Here is a 23,199-nt window from a genome sequence, read left to right as displayed (position 1 = left end):
TTCATCCAGGAGTACCGTCTCAGTGCCTAAGGACTCCAGCAGTACGAGTTTCTTCCAGATGTGTTGTCTTAGTGTATTGGGTGCCAGTTATGAAACCTCATCTGAAAGTAATTTCTTAGTGTGTTTATGATCCCAGGTGGTGTAAGATCCCTCCATCATGGTTTTGTGAACTTTCCTTGGTGTTTTGTCAGTGTTCCAGAATATTCCTCCAGCAATGACTTCTTGGTGCTTTGGAGGATAGATCCACATAGTCCTAAGAGTGCCCTAGCAGGGCTAGACGGCTCAAAGAGTGTGAGTTTGCTGCAGTGTTTTCTCAATTCTTTAGGGTGCCAGATAGTATTGACATCTTTACACAGTGGTTTCCTGGAGTGAATTGGTTGCAAACATATTGTCACCCTCCAGCATTGCCTTCTCAGAACCAACAAATCACAGCAGCATGATATTTATCTAGCATTGTTTTTTCATTAGTACAAGATCAGAGCTGTGTATGCTTCAGCTACCAATTGCCTTCTGAGTAATTTAGTATTCAAGCTAAGTGCTAAGAGATTTCTGTCTCACTGCTAGCAGGCCACAACAGTATAGCGTTTCCTCAGTGCTTTAGAATGCAAGATAGTGCCAACATCAATGGAGAGTGTCTTCCCAGTGGTAGAGGGGTGCAGTATTGTAAGCATCTGCCACTTATGCTTTATCCATGATTTATGATTCTGTGTACTGTCAGCTTGCCGCAGTTTGGCCATCTTAGTACTCAGGACTGTGACCTTCCATCAGTGAGGCCTTCTTAGGGCTGTAGCACATTAGTAGTGAAAGAAGCATCGGAAGCACATTCTTGATGCTTTAGAATTCCAGGTAAGCTTGTCTCAGTAGTGTTTTCTTAGTGCCGGGAGAAATACTTGCAAACTACTCTGATTTTGCACAGCTTTTGTTCCCTTTTTCACTATTTTACTTCTAAACCCTGCAAATTGGCAAATATCCATAAGAATGTACATGTTTTATTAGCAAGCCCACCAACAATTGTTATGAGTCAGTGGTGCCTCTAGAGGGGGGCAAGATGGGGCTTGTGCCCCAGCTCTATTTGTCCTGACCCACCTTGAGCCACTTCATCACAGCTGCAGAATGTGCTATGAAGAGACTCACATACAGTGGTCCACCACATTCCACTTCAAACAACACTGTTTGCTTAAAATGTTTAAATCTGACTTTATAAATGTGTGTGTATATACTTACACATATAAATCTGACTTTATATGTATAAGTGTATAAGTGTGTGTGTGTGTATATATAAATTCACTGAAATGACCATAGGTTTCAGACATGTTATAGCTAGGAATTAGCATTTAAAAAACCTAAGAAATTGATTGAAAAAAACCATAAGTTTCAGGGCTGTTATAGTTAGCCGGACATTTCTCTCATACAAAACCATTGACATTACTCCCTTATAGTTAGCTCTTCTAACTATAACTTGCGCGCCCACAATGCACTGCTGATGATGTCACATATTACATAATTCATTACATGGTCAGTGATCACTGATGACATCACTGATGACATTTCAAATTACATCACTGATGACATCATTCAGTGAATGTGGTTTGGTTCGATATTTAAATATGTATTATATATATATAGCAATCTGCATTGAAGAATGAGTGGATGTATAGGTGTCTGGATGGAGGATTTAGTAGCAGTGTGACTGACTGTTTTAGTGACTAATTTAAAGTGTTTCACTAAATATATGGGTTAGTCACTAAACTGTGTGAATGTTTGTATCGCTCTGTCTGTTGTTGTGTAAACTGCTGCGTCAGTTGATTACTAGCTACAAGAAAATCTATATTAGTTATTTATTAGTTAGCTGAGTATTTGTATGGGAGAGTGAATGTGTGTGTGGTTGGGTGAGGGGGGGTGACTGTGCAAAGATGTGTGAATAGTTGATTCAGTAGGTATATGAGGTTAAGAGAGTTCATGTGGAAACAGTTGTTTGGGTGAGTGAGTGTCTTTATGGCGATCAGCAAATATATCTCTCAGAGGTACATGTCCGACAAAGTAGAAAAATAAAAGGCAGTGTATGTGACAGTTGTAGTAAATAAATAACTATACATAAGACTCAGTGATTGTATGAGTAACTGTAAGGATGACTGTATACTTGTAATAGTGATTTTATAAGACACTAAGTATGAGTTGCTATCTGTATGAATAAATGAAATGGTGTTTGTATAAGTGTGTAGCTGAGTAAATGTAAGTATGATCCATTGTTTGCATAAATGAGATGGATGATAGCATACGTGAATAGGATGTGTGCTCGTGTGTAATGTCGATATAGGTGTATAAGTATTTTTGATAGAGTTCTATTGATCATTGACAGTGTGTATGAGTGAATCTATAGGTAAGTGATTAGATGTGCCTGTAGATCTAGGAATCACTGAGTGGGTTTTTAGAAACTTGTATTGGTGGGTCAATGGTTTCAAAAATGGTAGTTTATATTTTATAGTAAGTGATCAAAGGTTATACTACTGTGTGATGAGGTGTATCACATTGTCACATGGATGATGTCATCAGTGATGTCATTTGAGATGTCATCAGTGATGTCACTGACCATGTCATGAATGATGTCATATGTGACATCACCAGCAGTGCATTGCGAGTGCGCGAGTTATAGTTAGCAGCACTAACTATAATGGAGGAATTTCAATGGTTTTGTATGAGTGAAATGTCCAGCTAACTATAACAGCCCTGAAACCTATGTTTTTTTCGGTGAATTTCCAAGGTTTTTAAAATGCTAATTCCTAACTATAACATGTCTAAAACCTATGGATTTTTCTGTGAATTTCGAAGGTTTTTTAAAGGATAATTTTTAAATGTAATAATAGTCATATGTATTTTTTGCTACTGATGTTCTACAGTTTGTAACTGTTTATTTTTACATATTTTATTTTTTAAAATACATTACATATTTTTAATATAAATGGAACTAAAATGTTTTTTTTAAATATTGAAACTGAAATATTGTTTATTTTTTATGTTTATATTATTATTTTAAACATTTATATTATTTTCTGTATTCTTTTTTTTTCCAATTTTTTTTGGGAGTCGTGCACCCAAAGTGTACCTTTCACGATCGTGCATGGATTCTAGCCGCCACTTTAGAAATGTTGTGAAGATCCGTGTACAGTGTGCGACGGGTGCGTATTTTCTGAGATGTGCGTGATTGCTATGTGACTGGTACGCGACTCCAGCTCCAGCGCATTCGCGACACATACGCATTGCTGTACGCGACGCTTGCGTGGTGATGATTTCCACGTGATGTCATATATGTGTTGGGCGCGGTGGGTGCGCGACACCCGCAAAAAAAATGTTATGTCTAAAATGATATATATATTTGTGTTTAATATACATAAATTAGGGCAAGACATTATCTATGGTATTCATAAAAATAATATATTTTTACGTTTAATAAACTTATATTACTTTTAAATGGAATTTTGCGAAGTCGCTTAGGGTGCGTGCTGCACGGTCCGTGGATCCCATGTGACCTGAAAAAAAAAGATTTGATTGGTTCATAACATTTCCCATTTCCCATTGTAACTATTGAAGGACCCCGCCCATTTCAATCATTCTCCTTTGAGCATCTATGGAGAGTCATCCCTGTGCTTGGTAGAACCCTAATTTCATCATTTTTTTGGTGTTTTTCAAAACAAAAAGAACATGGCTTCAGGACAGCAGCCGCAGGAGGAGGAGGAACGAAGTATTTTTGCCAGAAGCTCCACGTCCTCAAAGGTCAGAGTCGGTGGTACTGAAGGGCAGAAGAAATTAAATGCCACTAAGGTCACCTGCCAGATTTGTCAGCGCGTCCTATCCAGAGGCAGTGCCGAAAAGAAATATTCTTGTGGTACTGCTTCCATGTACAAACACCTAAAAACCCTACATCTGATCAATTTGGCTCGGGAGGAGTGTAGGAGAGCAGAAAGGAACCCTCCACCTGCAGTTCCTAGTACTTATGGAGCATCAACAGCTGCATCACCACCCGACATATGCCCTGAGTTCGCGTTTCTTGAACAACACTGCGTCAAGTGCAATAAATATATTTGTTTTGGGGAGCAGTCTGTCGAAGCAGTTTGTGCTGCTCAACGCAATCATCATTCCTAGACATTTGTTTTCTTTTTCTTTTTCGAATACCATATAATTCCTAAAGCTTTCTGTTTTTTTCGTTCTTTTTTTTTTTAAAAAGCACCAAAAAAAATCAAAATTGTTCAGAAAAATACAAAGAAATATAAAGGAAAAAAAGAAGAAAAGAAAAAGTTCTTGTCTGAACTAACTTCTCCGGTTAAAGAAAGAACTATATTTGTATGTTATTGTGTGAAAGTTTGGTTGAATATATGTGTAGAGCATAATTGACTGAAAGAATGTATTATTGGTGTATGGTGAATGTATAAGTGCAGAACTATAAGGTAGTGCTGCAGCATGACACTGTAAGCACTTTAGCTGCACTGTGCTGTGGTACTTCCGAAGCACAGGGATGCGACATATGTACATACATATGTTGCATCTCTATGCTTCCCTTCTGCACTGATGCACAAACTGCAGACATACAGTGACATAGGCATCCTTGCACCATGGTGCAAGCATGTCTGTGTCATGGAGAGATTGTTTTTGTGCAGGAATGGACATCTTTCTGCACAAAATCAGTAAAGGCATTTTCATCTTTCAATGTATGCTGTGCAATGCAGCATACATTGAAAGAGAAAAAATGTGGAGAAATGAAAACAATTCTCCGTGTTGTGCCTTGCTACACCAACTGGAGAATGGTGCGGCATTCACACACATCTCCAGATTTATGATTTATGATAACTCTGGAGATGTGTCTTGTTCTATGAGTGTTGTGACGAAACACCAACAGCAACCCCTATGGAACGCCCTTTCAATGCAAAGTGGTGTGTATGAAGAGGTCGTATTTACAAGGAGAAGAGAAGCTACACAGGGTGCCTTTTCCTCTCCTTGTAAATATGAAGCAGTGTCTGGCGCCATCGCTATGTTACAAAAAGTGACATATTGTTGGTACAGGATGCCTCCACTTCTGCCCCATAAGTGCTTAGGTATTGGCAGACTGTTGCAATAAGAACATATTGCTAGTTGGTTGAAGAATTGCATGAGAGTGACAGGAGGTAAGCACAGAGATATCTCTCCAAAGATGCTCAAAGAAGAATGATTGAATTGGTTGCGGTCCTTCAATAGGTACAATGGGAAATGTTATGAAACAATCAAAAAAAAATTTCAGGTCACATGGGATCCTATGACAGAGGGATTCCAACACTACATAGGTATTAACTGGGTAGGTTGAAGCTGTATTAATACTTTATAGCTTCTTGCAGGTCTGCATGCATACTATATAAAGAAATTGACTTGTAATAGGGTCAGTATATGACTAATAACTAGAGTATTTGCAGTACTGCAAAGAGAGTACAAGATAAATGTATAAGTACTTTGGTTTTGGTAAAGTGATAGGATACATACATAGTGCTGGATGGATGAATGGACAAGTGGTTGGGACAGACAGAAGATTTCCTAGACTGCTTAGTTACTAGCTGTGTATTTAAAAGAGTGTATCAATTATATGCAGGTGATTAGAAGTTTGCATACATACTGCACAGAGTACTGTAGCTCTACTAGTTTTTCTGTTTAGGCCATTCCTTTGATACTTGACTAGTTAATAAAATAATTTCATTGTTCTAAAGAGAATACATGCTTCCACTAAGCACCACTGTGCTGTGTTGCGGACGGGTGGTCTAGGTCGTGCCCCTTTATACATCTCTCTGCAATGCAGTTCTGTGGTGCTTATTAGACATACGTAGTGGGCACGTTGGACTCTAAGAACCCTCAGAATCCACTTAATCTCCCAACATAAAAAGGTTATAGGCCGTGTTTACACAGTGGTGAAGGGAGAGGATGGGGCATGATGTGAAATGTGCAAACACACCCTGTGTTGTGTTTTAAGTTGAGGAATAAACTCCCCTATAATCCTGAAAGTCCCTGGGTCCTACTAGCCGACCATGTCCCTCTATTAAACATCATAGAGCTGCGTTGCAGAGAGATGGTCATGCCCCATTTTACACCTCTCTGCAATGCAACTTTGTGGCACTTACTACACATACCTGGTGGGTTAGTTGGCCCCCAGGGACCCTCAGGATTCAAGGGGACTTTATCCCCTAACATAAAACGCCCACAGTGCGTGTTTACACACATGTCAACTCAGTCCCCCCCTTTCCTCACCAGTCTGCTAACGCAGCCCATTGTGCGTTTTAATACTTAGTTAATCTTACCTTGACAGTAATAGATATGAAAAAATGCTAAACATTTTTTTTCATTTGTTTTTTATAATTTAAATTTCTGAAAATGAGATATTTTAGAATTAGGGTATGTGAAAGAGAAGACAAAATACAGTTATAATATATAATATTCTATTTTTTACAACACAACATAATTTTAACATTATATAAATTATTTTGTTTGGCTTTTTTGCTGTTCTCAGAATATATTGAATTTCACTACAAACAGTGATTCCAATGTTACTCACCACATAACAGTGGGCAAAAAATAAGATTGTTTAAAAAACAAATCTATGTCAAAAATATTTTTAATATACTCAACTATTTCTCAACATTCCATAAAAACATCATCAATAACATACCATATAATACAAATCACACATATGTAAAATGCTTCATTCTAAGAGAATTTTCTTACTTGAATATGAAAGAACTGAAATAATAATTCAATGAACAATTCCTTATAATTTCCATACACAGAAAGGGGCACATGCATTAATCTAGGATTTAGCATTTCCTAAATAGTGAAAATTAAGGAATCGCTATTTAGGAATTGCAAAATCCTATGCATCAAGAAATCCAATTTTTTTTTAGGATTTCTTAAATTTCGGAATTTGCGATTCCTTAATTGCGAATCGCAATTAAGGAATGGCATTACATTGATTCCTATGGGCCTAGAGGCCCATAGGAATCAATGCCGTTTTGCATTTCTTTTTTTAGGAAATCGCAATTTGTTGATGCATTGCAAGGGTGCAGAGGGGGGTCCAAAGGACCCCCCCCGGCACCCCTGAAATGTATTTTAAAGTGCATGTTTCACACACACATGTCCTAAGGACATGTGTGTCTGTAACATGACACTTTTCAAAATGCATTTTTGTGCTTTTTGAAACAATTTCGCAAATTAACACGAGGGTCAACCTTGTGTTCATTTGCACTTCCTATTTCAAAATTCGCATTTTTTTTTAAAATGATGCATTGCATTTAAGGAATCGCACAAATGCGATTCCTTAAATGCATTCGCATTTTTAGGAAATGCAAAAAAAAGCAAATTTTGGAAAATCCTTTCATGCATCCCAAAAACGTATTTAGGAAGTGCAAACGGCCGAATTTACTGATTCGCACCGTTTGCACTTCCTAAATAGGTTGATGCATGTGCCCCTAAATGATGTTCTTTAAAAAGATATGCTGTGAGAATGTCCAAGAAAAAGTCCTTAATTCAAATTTATACCTTTCCTCTAGGCCAAATGGTATTCCTGAAACTCTTTAAACTGAAATTGTCCAATAGTAATCGTATTAATACATTTAAATATATTCCTCATAGGCAGAATTATCTTCTTAAAACTTTGGCTTTAAAAATATTAGATAGGATTTGTTAATTTGTTAGGCAAACATTGTTTAAAACCCAATTGAGCATCATTGCAATATGTCCATCCTTAATTGCACTTTAAATAGACAGTGTAATGTCCAGATGTTGGAGAAGGACCACTATGGAAAATAATGGTTACTGCTACAAATTTTTAATTAACGTTTCCAATGTTCTTCCATCAGCTGTACAATGTTGTATCATTAAAATGATATATTGTCCAGATCTTTGTATAAATAATGTGGATAACATTTCTGATTTGGATTTACTATACTCCATGTTTCTTGAAAGAGACTGTTTTACCATCTGGTAATTTCAAATATATAAATCTTTCAGTGTCTATGTTAGTGCTACATGTAAACATACAATGTTCACATTCATGCTCCCATTTATAACGAAGGCCAAAAAGATTTTCAATTTCTATTCCTTCATTTTTCAATACTGCAAGCATATATATTAGAAATTCCTGAGCATCTTGTTGGACATTCTGCGTTAATTGTGTAGAACTAGAACATACATCCAAAAGAACACGAATATCAGAATCAATTTTATTTTCATTTTATCAGTTCTCAATTTTTCATAAATACAATGCAACAAGGAACAAAATCTTTTTTCACAATTCTCTATAATTTGCTGTTGCAAACTTTCTAGAAAAAAACCAACATTGACCACTACATTAGCATAGCAGTTGATACCTGAACTATTTTCTAACTGATACCCAACAGTCTCTTCTAAAGAGTCCTTTTTCTTCTTGCTTGCAATCTCAACATTATCTGGATTTTTTCCTTCTCTGTAACGTCACTACAGATATTCTCATATCTTCTTTTTTGACGTACTACACACTTTTCAAATACAGGATATTCACCGAAATTTCGAGCATACGCTCTTCTTAACCGATTATATTTTTTACACAGTTTCCATCTGAGCTAATCTTTCTCTCATCAAAATCAATCAAATACAATCCAGATACAGTTCTGACTCGAGACAAAGCAGCATATGCCATACCCTCTTTAAAGACCGTACTTCCAATGTTCACGAAAGCACTGTCTACACTTTAACCTTGAGATTTATGAATAGTCACTGCATATGCCAGAGAAAGTGGAAACTGTTTTCCACGGACATATAAATCTTTACCAAGCAAAAAAGGAACTGAACAAGGACCAATTTGTCTTACTTTTTCAATTTGATCAAATTTGATTTTTAAAAATTCAATTCCATCTCTATTTTGATAATTAACAAAATCAACAACTTTACCTATTGCTCCATTTACTAAACCTTTTTTCACATCCAAATGATTCCATAAAATTACCTGACAGTTTACACATACATATAGATTTTTTTCTAAACCTGCAGTTTTAGATATGGCTTTTTCTAAAGAATCAAATTTTGTTTTCAAGTTTTCCTTCAAAATAATAGTGATCCCTTCATGCTCTATTTTATCAATAGCTTCCAATTTTAATATTTGTTCATTTTCTAGCTTCAAAAGTTGTTAATTGAATATAGAACACTCGCGCAGTGTTGGCATTAAGCAGATTCTAGATTTATTTTCTGCAATTTTCATATATATTTTTTCAGGAACTATATTTTCATTTGGAAACAAGTTTGTAAGTGCTCGACTTTCCAAAGCTTTTTTGCCATGTTATGTCAGTACTCCAATTCTTATATCTTGAAGAATAGCTCCATAATCAACATCATTTGCCTGACGCTTATTTGTAATGAGTTCTTTGTATTCAAAATATGACCAAATGTTAACGTTTCCAACACTTCCCAAAGACTTTCTGATGTCTTCATGCACAAGTGTTTTAAATACTGGTTGTCCTTTTACAGGAGTAATTTGCAGTAGATGTCCAAAAACTATGACATGTGTTCCTCCAAGTAAGACATGTACTCTGTTTTAAGAATTTGCTGCATTCTTAAATGCACAAAAGCAAGCATTACGTTTGAGGCCATGCTTATCTCATATATAATCAGAAGTTTCATTTTCTTTAGCACTCTTGAAACTTCGTAGCAAGCTTTTCCAGCTAGTTTATTATATTCCAATTTGTTTTCATGCTCTACAGGTAGCATTAGTACACAATGTAATGCAAATTCCTTTAATGTTGTGTGCTTCCAATCCAGTTGGAGCAGTTACAACACAAGAAAAATGTGAGTCAGTTATTTTCTGGTGATAACAGGTCAATATTTTAATTAAGAAACTTTTTCCTGTTCCACCTTGACCACTGATATACATTCAGATAGGTTGAAATGATGTGCATGTGCATTCTTTCTTTTCATGAAGAAATCCATAGTCAATGTGTTCTCTCACTTGCTGATATATTTCTTTCTGTTCAACATTTAGGTTTTCTTCCAAGTTTCCTAAGTCCATAATATTCCTTGCGCTTGATGCATTGCTGTTTCCACTTCATTCATTGCGATTGCCACTTCATTTTCAACAATTGGTTGTCGTAGTGGATCTTGACTCAGTGGAGTAGAACTTTGACTGTCTTGAGAACTGTCTCTAGCAATCTCAGCTGCAATAGTAGCATCTTGATCAATTTCATCGTTCAATATTTTGAGATTATTTGGAAAAACAGTACATTCTATGGTATCTTTACAAGCATTGAAGGAATCTTCGTAGCTCTGAAAATCTCCAAGTAATTCCAATTCTGTACGCCACGGTTTGAAGAGTTGCAAAAGTGTTAAATAGTAAAATTCCCTTTTATCAGGAGTATCACAACTCAGTTTTCTGCGATTAATCAAATTTCCTTTCCTTTGTTTCACCAAACATCCTGCGTAACCAATCACTGCATATTTTCCTTCATTTATGTTTTCTGTAGCTGGTCAAATTCAATCTCAAGTATTCTTGAGCCTGCAAGGTAAATGTGTCAATTAATAGGTCCGTGTGTTTATTTTTCCCAGCTTGTAGGCGATCTAAATTACACTGTGTTTGCTTTAATGTTGTACCTATTAGATTTTTTCGCAAATCCCTGGTCATTCGTCCTATCCCTGAGTATCAGGCCGTTCGTAAGAGTCTATTTCCATCATTATAGTAGAAAGTTGCAGATCTCTTACTTTTTTACTCCAGAGTTCCACCATTATTAGATGTTTCAATGTACATGAATCGGCCGTAGCTCAATCGATAATGTAGTTAACACAACTGGTCTTGTGTAGCTTTTCCAGAGACTTTAGGCCAAATTCCAACTGTATAATACAATGTGGAGTAGCCTGTCGTAAATGGAGTATGGTGCGTATGCATTTCATAAAACATTTTTCAAAATCAAAAAGGACTTTCTTGTTCATGGTGGAAGATGCGTACAATACAAACTTAATCATTTTCATCTGTAAAGCTTTTAGAGATGGAATAATTGCATTCCCTCTGCACAGTTTCATAAATCTCGCAATTGATTTTGTAATAGTCATCGATTTTACACTTTTACAGAATGTATGGTTTAGCCATGATAACTTTTTGTCCAATGTTATGCCGAGGTAGTTATATTGATCCACCAGCTCTATTGGATTATCTCCTAGAGTCCACGTTTTTCATTGTATAGACCCTCCAAACGTAAGACACTTTGTTTTAGATAGGTTAGCTATCAGACCATTCATTTTGTTGTATGTGTCTAATTGGTTCAGCTGATGCTGTAATCCGTTAGGAGTTAAGGATAATGCGACTAAATCATCAGCGTATGTTAGGTATGGTATTTTTTATACCCTAATTTAGGTGCCACACCCATATCTGAACTTAACACTGAGTCAATATCTGCAATGTACAAGAAGAATAATAAAGGCACAAGGAACAAAGACTTGTCTGAGACCGTTAATGGTATTCATTTTTGGAGATAGTGTATTGTCATTAGCCAGTTTCACCCTGACCTATGTATCCGAGTGCAGGGCAATAATAACATTTAAAAGGTTTAAATTAACCTCCCATGCTGATAATGTATTCCACAACCTTTGCCTGTCGACATTAGGGCTTTAGGGCAACTCCCTAGAACTTCATCAGCTATCACTTTTTGTACATTTCTGGGAACCCTCTTCTCTTTCTCATTTGGACAACCATTTCTAACCTCATAAGCTCGACCACTGGTATCAACTGCATGCAATAAATTATTGGTCTGAAAATAACTCTCTTCATTAAAGAAAGGCTCTAATTTTGAACTGTGTTTCCATTCACCCCAAAAAAATCACAAAAATTAGTTCTGTTAATTACTCTTTTCTTCTTACTTTTGGCCATCATAAAATGGATTGGTTTATCTAGTGTTCGAATTCTGTTTAAAACTAAAATGAATAATTTCCTTTTTAATTCAAAAGCCTTTTGAACAAAAATTTTAAATTTGATTCTTCTTTCTATAAAATAGTGCTCTTTTTTATATTTTTTAACATCTTTCAACAAATTAAAAACAACTCTAATATAAAAAATCTTTTTTCTGATTTCTTTATACTGATTCTGCCTTTTTTACCATACATTGTGTTTTTTTATGTAATTTCCAATTGTTTCTATTGTTTTTATTCATATTCTTTTTTCTGGTCGAAGCATTCTTTGTACTTCCCACAATCTGCACACTGTGTCTAGGCTTTGAAAGTGTTTTAATAAATTATTTTGTTCCCTTACTGGAAGACTTATTCTTTTTCCCACATGTTGTTGGCCATCTAATACTTGTTGTTGAATTTTATTTAAATACTAGTCCTTTTTCTGTTCTTTACTTTTTACTTTTTTTAGGCATGATAAGTTTATTTTAATGATGATAAACAATATCTGTAAAAAATAAATATATATAAATGTATTTTAATAAATCTATAAAATATACTTTTCTATTACTAAACAAAGACATTGTATATAAAAACTATTTAAACACTTTCTTTTGTAATCACAATAAATTTACTGAAGTACACAGGTACTAATAGAATAAGTATTACAAACAAAAGTTTTTTTACAAATGTATACAGAGTAAATGAGTACCTAGAATAGTCCTTGATCACAGCAAAGTATACCATTGCTTGTGTGAATAGTTGACTCATTCTTTAAGAGCATAGACAGTGACTGGGTTCACAAGCTGCTACTAGTTGACAGCCCAATACGTTTACAAGTGTCCAGAAAACCATGACTATTCCCTGGACTTTGCAATGACTGACTCAATAGTCTGCAAGGGATTAGGTGACCGTATACTTTCTGCACATTTGACTGTACCACTGCTTGTCTGAAACCCTAACTCATTCTTCTAATACATACACTGTCACCGGGTTTTCAGACTGCTAGTAGTTGATAGCAAGGTAAGTTAAAAAGCGCTTATGTATCAGCAGAGAAATTAATTAAGCACATGCTTCTGTCAGGATGATTCTAAGATTAGACACACACTCAAAGTATGATTGCAGACAGACAAAACTATTCCCTGGAAGTTAGTAGAAGAGACTCAGTAGTCTGAAGGGGGTAGGGGATTGTATACATTGTGCTTATTTCACTGTTCCACTGGTTTTCTGAATGCCTGACTCATTCTCCAACTGCATACACAGTGACGGGGTTCTCATAGAACTTATATGTCTGTAGAGAGATTAAATAAACACATACTTCTGTCAGGATGATTCTAAGACTGGACACAGACTCACAGTGTGATTCCAGACAGGCAAGACTATTCCTTGGACTTTAGTAGAAGAGACTCAGTAGTCTGAAATGGGTTAGGGAACCTCATACAATGTGCTCATTTGACTGTTCCGCTGTTTGTCTGAATGCCTGACTCATTCTCCAAGTGCAGACACAGTGACTAAGTCCTCATAGTGCTAATAGTTATCTTCACAATAAGTTTATAAGCACTTATATGTCTGCGGAGAGATTAAATAAGCACATGTTTCTGTTAGGATGCTTCTAAGACTAGACACAGACTCACAGTGTGATTGCAGACAAGCAACACTATTCCCTGGACTTTAGTAGAAAAGAGTCAGTAGTCTGGAAGGGGTTAGGGGACTACATACATTATGCTCATTTGACTGTTCCACTGCTTCTCTGAATGCCTAACTCATTCTCCAAGTGCATACACAGTGGCTGAGTTCTCATAGTGCTAATAGTTATCATCATGATAAGTTTATAAGCAATAATATGTCTGCAGACAGATTAAATCAACACATGCTTCTGTCAGAATGATTCTAAGACTAGACATAGACTCACAGTGTGATTGCAGACAGGCTGGACTATTCCTTGGACTTTAACAGAAGAGACTCATTAGTCTGAAAGGGGTTAGGTGACTACATACATTCTACACATTTCACTACAGCACTGCTAGTGTGAATGCCTGAATCATTCTGCGAATGCATAAGCAGTGACAGGGTTCTAATACTACTAAAACCTGACAACATGAAAGGTTTTTAAGAAGTTATGTCTCAGCAAAGAGATGAAGTAACCACATGTTTCTGTCAGAATTCTTGTACAAGTGGATACAGTCTCACAGTGTGATTCTAGACAAGCAAGACTATTCCTTGGACTTTAACAGAAGAGATTTACTAGTCTGGAAGGGGTTTGGTGACTGCATACATTCTACACATTTCACTACAGCACTGCTAGTGTGAATGCCTGAATCATTCTGTGAATGCATAAGCAGTGACTGGGTTCTAATACTACTAAAACTTGAACACAGGATAGGTTTTTAAACAACTATTTGTCGGGAAAAAGATGAAGTAACCACTTGCTTCTGTCCCAATAGTTGCACAAGTGGACCCAGACTCTCAATGTGATTCTAGACAAGCAAGACTATTCCTTGGACTTTAGCAGAAGAGACTCACTAGTCTGGAAGGGGTTTGGTGACTGCATACATTCTACACATTTCACTACAGCACTACTAGTATGAATGCCTGAATCATTCTGCAAATGCATAAGCAGTGACAGGGTTCTAATACTACTAAAACCTGAAAACAGGATAGGTTTTAACCCAGTTATGTGTCAGGAAAGAGATGAAGTAATTACATGCTTCTGTCGCAATGGTTGCACAAGTGGACACAGACTCACAATGTGATTTTAGACAAGCAAGACAATTCCCTGGACTTTAACAGAAAATACTCACTAGTCTGGAAGGGGTTAGGTGATTGCATACATTCTACACACTTCACTACAGCACTGCTAGTGTGAATGCCTGAATCTTTCTGTGAATGCATAAGCAGTGACTGGATTCTAATACTACTAAAACTTGAAAGCACGATAGGTTTTGAAGTAGTTATGTGTCAGGAAAGAGAGGAAGTAGCCACATGCTTCTGTCACAATGGTTGCACAAGTGGACACAGACTCAGAGTGTGATTCTATACAAGCAGGACTATTCCTTGGACTTTAACAGAAGTGACTCACTAGTCTGGAAGGGGTTAGGTGACTACATACATTCTACACATTTCACTACAGCACCGCTAGTATGAATGTCTGAATTATTCTGTGAATGCATAAGCAGTGACTGGGTTCTAATACTACTAAAACTTGACAACAGGATACGTTTTTAAACAATTATTTGTCAGTAAAAAGATGAAGTAACCACTTGCTTCTGTCGCAATGGTTGCACAAGTGGACACAGACTCACAATGTGATTATAGACAAGCAAGACTATTCCCTAGACTTTAGCAGAAGAGACTCACTAGTCTGGAAGGGGTTTGGTGACTGCATACATTATACACATTTTACTACAGCACTACTAGTATGAATGCCTGAATCATTCTGTGAATGCATAAGCAGTGACTGGGTTCTAATACTACTAAAACTTGACAACAGGATAGGCTTTTAAGCAGTTATGTGTCAGCAAAGAGATGAATTAACCACATATTTCTGTCAGAATTGTTGCACAAGTGGACACAGGCTCACAGTGTGATTCTAGACAAACAAGACAGTTCCCTGGACATTAACAGAAGAGACTCACTAGTCTGTAAGGGTTAGGTGACTGCACACATTCTACACATTTCACTACAGCACTGCTAGTGTGAATTCCTGAATCATTCTGTGAATGCATAAGCAGTGACTGGATTCTAATACTACTAAAACATGACAACAGGATAGGTTTTGTAGCAGTTATGTGTCAGGAAAGAGATGAAGTAACCACATGCTTCTGTCACAATGGTTGCACAAGTGGACACAGACTCACAGTGTGATTCCAGACAAGCAAGACTATTTCCTGGATTTTAACAGAAGAGACTTACTTGTCTGGAAAGAGTTAGGTGACCGCATACATTCTACACATTTCACTACAGCACTGCTAGTATGAATGCCTGAATCATTCTGCGAATGCATAACCAGTGACTGGGATCTAATACTACTAAAACTTGACAACAGTATAGGTTTTTAAACAGGTATCTGTCAGGAAAGAGATGAAGTAACCAAATGCTCCTGTCGCAATGCTTGCACAAGTGGACACAGACTCACACTGTTATTCTAGACAAGCAAGACTATTCCTTGGACTTTAGCAGAAGAAACTCACTAGTCTGGAAGGGGCTAGGTGACTGCATACATTCTACACATTTCACTACAGCACTGCTAGTGTGAATTCCTGAATCATTCTGTGAATGCATAAGCAGTGACTGGATTCTAATACTACTAAAACATGACAACAGGATAGGTTTTGTAGCAGTTATGTGTCAGGAAAGAGATGAAGTAACCACATGCTTCTGTCACAATGGTTGCACAAGTGGACACAGACTCACAGTGTGATTCCAGACAAGCAAGACTATTTCCTGGATTTTAACAGAAGAGACTTACTTGTCTGGAAAGAGTTAGGTGACCGCATACATTCTACACATTTCACTACAGCACTGCTAGTATGAATGCCTGAATCATTCTGCAAGTGCTCAAACAGTGACTGTGTTCTGATAGTGCAAATAGTTAACATCAGGAAACGTTTTTCAGCACTTGTGTCAGCAAAGAGATTAAATAAGCACATGCTTCTGTCAGAATGGTTGTACATGTGGACACAGACTTACAGTGTGATTCCAAATAAGCAAGACTATTCCCTGGACTTTAGCAGAAGAGACTCAGTAGTCTAATTAAAAACAAAGGTGCCACATACAACACCTCACAAATTAATATCTCATCTTTCAAATTGATTTATAGATGATGAAGTATCTGAATCAGACACCAGGTTTTCTTATGCACACAATGTCTGCAGTGCACTGCTCTCAGCAAAACTAAAAAATGCCAAACTTTTCCTCTCATTCTGCACACATATATATGTAAATATCAAATCACATTGCTTGCCACATTAATTCAAAAGCTAACACACATTTCTATTGGTTACACATTTTAACCCTTTCCAATTGACATTACTTTCAACTCTACCCCTATTCTGCTTAATGCCTGTTAGCATAGTAACAGTTCATGGAACACTCAACTGAACACGCAGGTCACAAGTTCATCACACAATGTTGCAAATTCAAACAGCAATTGTGCTTGACTTATCAAAATATCAGCTTATCTATCTAATGTTCCACTCAAACAGTTTTTACTAACCAATAAGAAACATGCTTTTTAAACACAGAAACATGCACCCTATTTTGCATTCTATAATGTTCTCAAACAGCCAATCATTTATCTTCTTTTTTTTAAACTGCATCTTGCCCACCATTTTAGAAAAATCTTATTTCACAAACTGCATATTTCACCTACACAGATCTTTTGAGTGCATCCAGACCTCCCTTCAAGATGCTTAGAGTGTTGATTGTGGGACACAGCTATATTTTCTGGAGCAAAAGGTATGCTGAAAGCGGAGGTATTGACAATGATTTAGCTTTGCCAAATGTAGACATTAAATGGATTGGACAGATTCTCTGTGTTGCTTAAAATTCTCTGTGTTGCTCATAAGGCACTACATAGAGAAGGACCAAAGTTCCTAGAAAAACTGTTTAGATGGTATTCCACAAACAGAGTGGTGTGGTCAGCAAATGCTTACCTTATGCAGCCAGCCAGGATGCATAAGATGAACTGGGGTGGGAGGAGTCTAGCCTTTAATACCATCAAAGAATGGAACTCTCTCCCGTTATATCTCAGAAAAATTACCCATCATCTTGAATTTAGGAAACAGCTTAAGACCTGGCTATTTCAGTAGTAAGTATAGCGGAGCACAGCATTTCTTTTTCCGTTAGCGCCAAGACACCTGAGGGTATTTGTGCGCTGTATAAATTTCATTAACATTAACAGAGGATTAAAGTGGTAGCAATTGATGCCAATGGTTATATTCTAGCATATGTAAAAGAGAAATTGAACTGGTCCATTAAATTTTGGCCACAGATTGAGAAAGATAGGAAACATGTCAATAAAGCTGTTTCTGCTTATCTCAGCCATTATAGGATGGGGTCCATTACTACAACAATCTGCGTTTTAATATGGATGGCATCTATAGGAGAGATGGTGTACATTTTACAGATGAGGGTAACAGAGTCTTTCTCAACTACTTTAGACTCTGCATAGGTACTTACTTGTAGCTACCAAAATCTCCCAATAAACACAAGGGCAGTTTTTAGAGCCACCCAAGATGTAAACATATAAGCTTGATATAAATATAAAAAAACTGTTTTTGTTTGCTTGGAGTCGCACACCCTACGCTTTATGGAGTCACGCACCCAACGCGTTCACACCAGTGGGCCACGCTGGGAGTCACGCACCCAATGCGTTCACACCAGGGGGCCGCGCTGGGAGTCACGCATCCTACGTGTTCACACCAGGGGGCTGCACTGGGAGTCACGCATCCAATGCGTTCACACCAGAGGGCCGCGCTGAGCACCGCGCTAAAGTCGCGACTCCAAATTTTTCCATAAAAGAATTAACTCCTACCACTAATTTATATTCTCCCTGGGGACCCCATCCCCCGGGGCCTATACATAATGGTGGAGACCGTGGGGGGAGCCCCAATGCCACCAAGTTCCCACCGGCTCCATGCGTCCTTCGAGAGCCGACATTGCTTTTCCACATGGGGAGCTGCTAACATGCAGCTCCCCATGTAGTAAAGCAATTTGGTTTGCAATTTGGAAGAGAGAACAGGTTTCCTGCTTTCTCTTCCAAAATCCAAACCAAGTTTGCGATGGCAGGGCGGGAGCCGCGAGTCTCCCGTCCTGCCATAGCAAACAGCAGTGTCCCGAGGGTGGGCACCCAGAGACACTGCAGGAGCCGGCTCTGGGGGTGGCAGTCTCCAGGGCCATCATTGGCTCCAGGAGGGGGCCGCGCGGCCCCCCCTCCCATTCAATGCAAAGCCCCACGGGTTGGTGGTCCCCGGGGCTTGGGGGTCCCTAACGGACCACTTTTTTTGAATATTTAGTGCCCTGGGGAGGTGGAGGTCCATTTGGCATGTTGGGGGCTCAAGCCCCCCATAGGTTAAATTTATTAACAAAAAAAAGCGCCGGGGTGGCAGTCCCCGGGGCTTAGGGGGCCTTAGAGACCCACAACTTTAAACTATCATGCCCGGGGGAGTGGTGGTCCCCGGGGCAGTGTGGGGGGGATTGGGCCCCCCACACTTTTTTTCACATGCCCTGGGACCTGGCCCAGCCGGGGGCTTTAATTAAACGAAGCGCGGGAGTCCGCGCTTCCTTTTTTTATTTTCACGGCTGGATCCGCACACCCTGCGCGCATCACAGCATTTAAAAAAAAACCATCAAATGCTTTTTGTAGCCCTAGAGGTTCTTCTAGGACTCCCTGAGCAGACCTACGGGGTCAGGGTGTTTCAACCCTGCCCCCTCTTCTTGTTTTCCGCCTTAATTTTACTGTCATCTTGTGCCTTGCTTCTACCGAGGAACAGAATGGCTGTCAACAGTTCCTGGTTTAGAGTGTTCACAGCCAATTAGAATGCAGCTTGTGATCGGCAGGGTGCGCTAATCCTAATCTGTAGGGTGCACGGATCCTAATCTGTAGGGTGCGCGGATCCTCCGAAGCCATAGATATCGAAACTTTTTTTGTTATTTTCTCAGCAACTACTGAACGGATTTACAACATTTAACAATAAAGATTCTTTTTGAACAGTGGGATACCTTTTTGCCAAATTTGGTGTAATTCCGTTCAGCAGTTCGGGCTGCAGCTGTGTCTAAAGTTTGCTATGGAAAATTGCATGGGGAAACACGTTTTGGTACCCTCCATTTTTCTCAGCCCCCGCTTGCCGAATCACCCCAAAACTTTAATTATAGGAGCGCACCGGAGCAGCCCACGAGTTTTGAAAGATTCGTCAACCCGGCGCCAAAGTTATTGGGAAAAGGATTTTGCGAAATTCCTATGGAAAATAGTTCCTGACTATAACTACCTACTGGCGACAGCCAGTAGGTAATATATATATATATACACACACACACACACACACTCACACACACTTATACATATAAAGTCAGATTTAAATGTTTTAAGCAAACAGCACTGTTTTGCAGTGGAATGTGGTTGGACTAATGTATGTGTGTGTGTATATATATTACCTACTGGCGGTTGCCAGTAGGTATATATAGTTAGGATTTTTTCTCTATGGGATTTTTGAAAATTCTATGTCTAATAACTTTGGCGTTTGTGGACGGAATTGGCTGAAATTTTCAGGAAAATGGAACATTTTGTTTCTGAGCAGCCCCTTTGGGGGGGTTTCGTCAAGGGGGGGCCGAGAAAAAAGGGGGGGGTCCCAAACCGCGTTTTTCCCATGTTAATTTCTATAGGACGGTTGGCCTCACTTTTAGCTCGAACGGCTGAATGGATTTGCACGAAACTTGGCAAAATTGTAGGGACTGTTAGCCCGATGTGCCTTTGCTAGGTCTCAATATATGTGTCCAGTGGATTTTGATAAATTAACGTTCAAAAAAAGATATATATCTGTGACAGCGCTCCGGGCATAGTAGATCCTCCCTGGCCCCCTAGGTTTGATGTGGAGGCTTTAAAAGGGCCCCATTTTAAAAATTCGGGTTTTTTTGCGTGGGGAGCGCCCGGTACGCTTTTGTGCAATGGGCGGTGGTAATCTAAATGATGAGGGGGGGGGCAGCGTTCAAAGCACATCAGCGAGCATAAACACGAAAATGTTTTTATCTACCACGTGAAGGTTGATTTTATAATATATCTGTAACAGCGCTCCGGGTAGCGCTCCGGTTCGCGTACTTGACGCGTAACGGAACTTCGCGAAGCGAAGCTGATTGGCTCTCCGGTGTCTGTCAACATTCTAAACAGTCCGGAGCGGCCGCCAACTTGTCTCTCGGTAGGATCGAGAGACAAGAGGAGGCCAAAACAAAGGGGGAAATGACCATAAGGGGGCATAGTAGATCCTCCCTGACCCCCTAAGTTTGATGTGGAGGCTTTAAAAGGGCCCCGCGGGGCAAAAAAAAAAAATCGTTTTTTTTGCGTGGTGAGCGCCCGGTACGCTTTTGTGCAATGGGCGGTGGTAATCTAAATGATGAGGAGGGGGGGGGCAGCGTTCAAAGCACATCAGTGTGCATAAGCACGAAAATGTTTTTATCTACCACGTACTTGACTTATCTCTCTGAGATGCATTCCCTTGTGTTTCAGCAATGGTAGTCTGTTCATTACATAGATCGCCCGAGGGCGGTAGTACAGACCGCGTGTAGGAAAGGGTCAAAAGCCAGGGGTATAGGAGTATGTAACAAGCGAGCCATTTAATTGAAAAAACTAAACGTGACAAACGTTTGCAGGATCAGTGAAGGTTGATTTTATAATTGAAAGTATAACAGGATCAGTTACAATAAAATCGTCCATACGCACACCATGGGCGAGTATCATGGGTAACATTACTTCGAAGCTTTATTAATACAATAATCAATAATGAAAAATCGACATCAATAGGGTTGTCCGTATTCCCAGTCAGTACCCTTCCCCGCCCGCCATGTGCACAAAGACCGCATACATCCCCCATTACGTCAAGGCTAAGTAACTAGAACGTCATAAGGAGTTGCAAGTCGCTCCCATACTGGCGCCATTTTGGTCGAGGCCAGGCAGGTCCAGAGTATAGTTCAATGTCTCCAATAAGTAGCGGCAGGACCAGAATCCCTTTCGGTAGTTCTGGCTTCGTCATTATGAGCACTAGAAAACAAGGCATTCTGGGCAATACCACCCTTGACGCAGCCCTTTATTCTACAAGATGGTGTCTTTCAAAAGCCAGGGGTATAGGAGTATGTAACAAGCGAGCCATTTAATTGAAAAAACTAAACGTGACAAACGGTTGCAGGATCAGTGAAGGTTGATTTTTTAATTGAAAGTATAACAGGATCAGTTACAATAAAATCGTCCATACGCACACCATGGGCGAGTATCATGGGTAACATTACTTCGAAGCTTTATTAATACAATAATCAATAATGAAAAATCGACATCAATAGGGTTATGTGCACAAAGACCGCATACATCCCCCATAACATCAAGGCTAAGTAACTAGAACGTCATAAGAAGTTGCAAGTCGCTCCCATACTGGCGCCATTTTGGTCGAGGCCAGGCAGGTCCAGAGCATAGTTCAATGTCTCCAATAAGTAGCGGCAGGACCAGAATCCCTTTCGGCAGTTCTGGCTTCGTCATTACGAGCACTAGAAAACAAGACATTCTGGGCAATACCACCCTTGTTGCAGCCCTTTATGCTACAAGATGGTGTCTTCCATTCAGAAAATATTGTTGGCAGCATTTTGAAAGGAAAGATAAACGGCCGTTCTCCTAGTGAGTCTCACATTGTTACATTTATGAAGAATGTTGAAGAGTAGTATGTTGAAAATCTGAAGCCATCATTCTACAAACTCTCAACCAGCCTTGGATGGAAAAATCCTGAAGAATGTACAAACTGAAAACCAGTTTTTGTCTGCATAGCATCAGCAGCAACACTTGAGTCAGTTTTGTGTGAAGTCCTCATCTTGATCCAATCAATACCGTCCCCTTGCACACATTCAGGGACCAGGCCGCAGGACGTGTCTTCAGGTCAAACGGATTGTGGGACAAGGTCCAGAATGGAAGAGTCACCAAAAGGCAAAAAGTTCCGCTGGACCCCTGGAGTCGGCCGCCTATGTCAGGGGTGATCTCAGGCCACACCAGGGCAACAAGACTTGGGGAGGGGGCAGGAGCCAAGCGCCCCCTCCCAGTCCGTACTACCACACCACCCCTCGGGGGCCTCCGTCAAGCGGTTCAGGGAGGCACCGCAGGCAGCGGTTCTTCAGATCAGTGGCTCTCACCGGCAAGGCTCCCCTCCGTTAGCAGCGATCGTTGGCGATGTGGTTGCGGCCGGAGGACCCGCCTAGTCAACGCCCCGGCCTCTCCATGTCGTAGGCCGCAAGAGTGGGCGCAACTCAGCTGGCCGAGCAAGGAATACCGTCCCCCTGCACACATTCAGGGACCAGGCCGCATTGCAAGGGCACCGCAGGACGTGTCTTCAGGTCAAATGGATTGTGGGACAAGGTGCAGAATGGAAGAGTCACCAAAAGGCAAAAAGTTCCGCCGGACCCCGGGAGCCGGCCGCCTATGTCGGGGGCGATCTTAGGCCACACCAGGGCAACAAGACTTGGGGAGGGGGCAGGAGCCAAGCACCCCTTCCCAGTCCGCGCCACCACACCGCCCCTCGGGGGCCTCCGTCAAGCGGTTCAGGG

This window comes from Lissotriton vulgaris, chromosome 3_1 (assembly GCF_964263255.1).
Source record: "Lissotriton vulgaris chromosome 3_1, aLisVul1.2, whole genome shotgun sequence".
Classification (NCBI taxonomy): Eukaryota; Metazoa; Chordata; class Amphibia; order Caudata; family Salamandridae; genus Lissotriton; species Lissotriton vulgaris.
The sequence above is the reverse complement of the archived record's forward strand: the minus strand, read 5'-3'. Positions refer to the sequence as shown.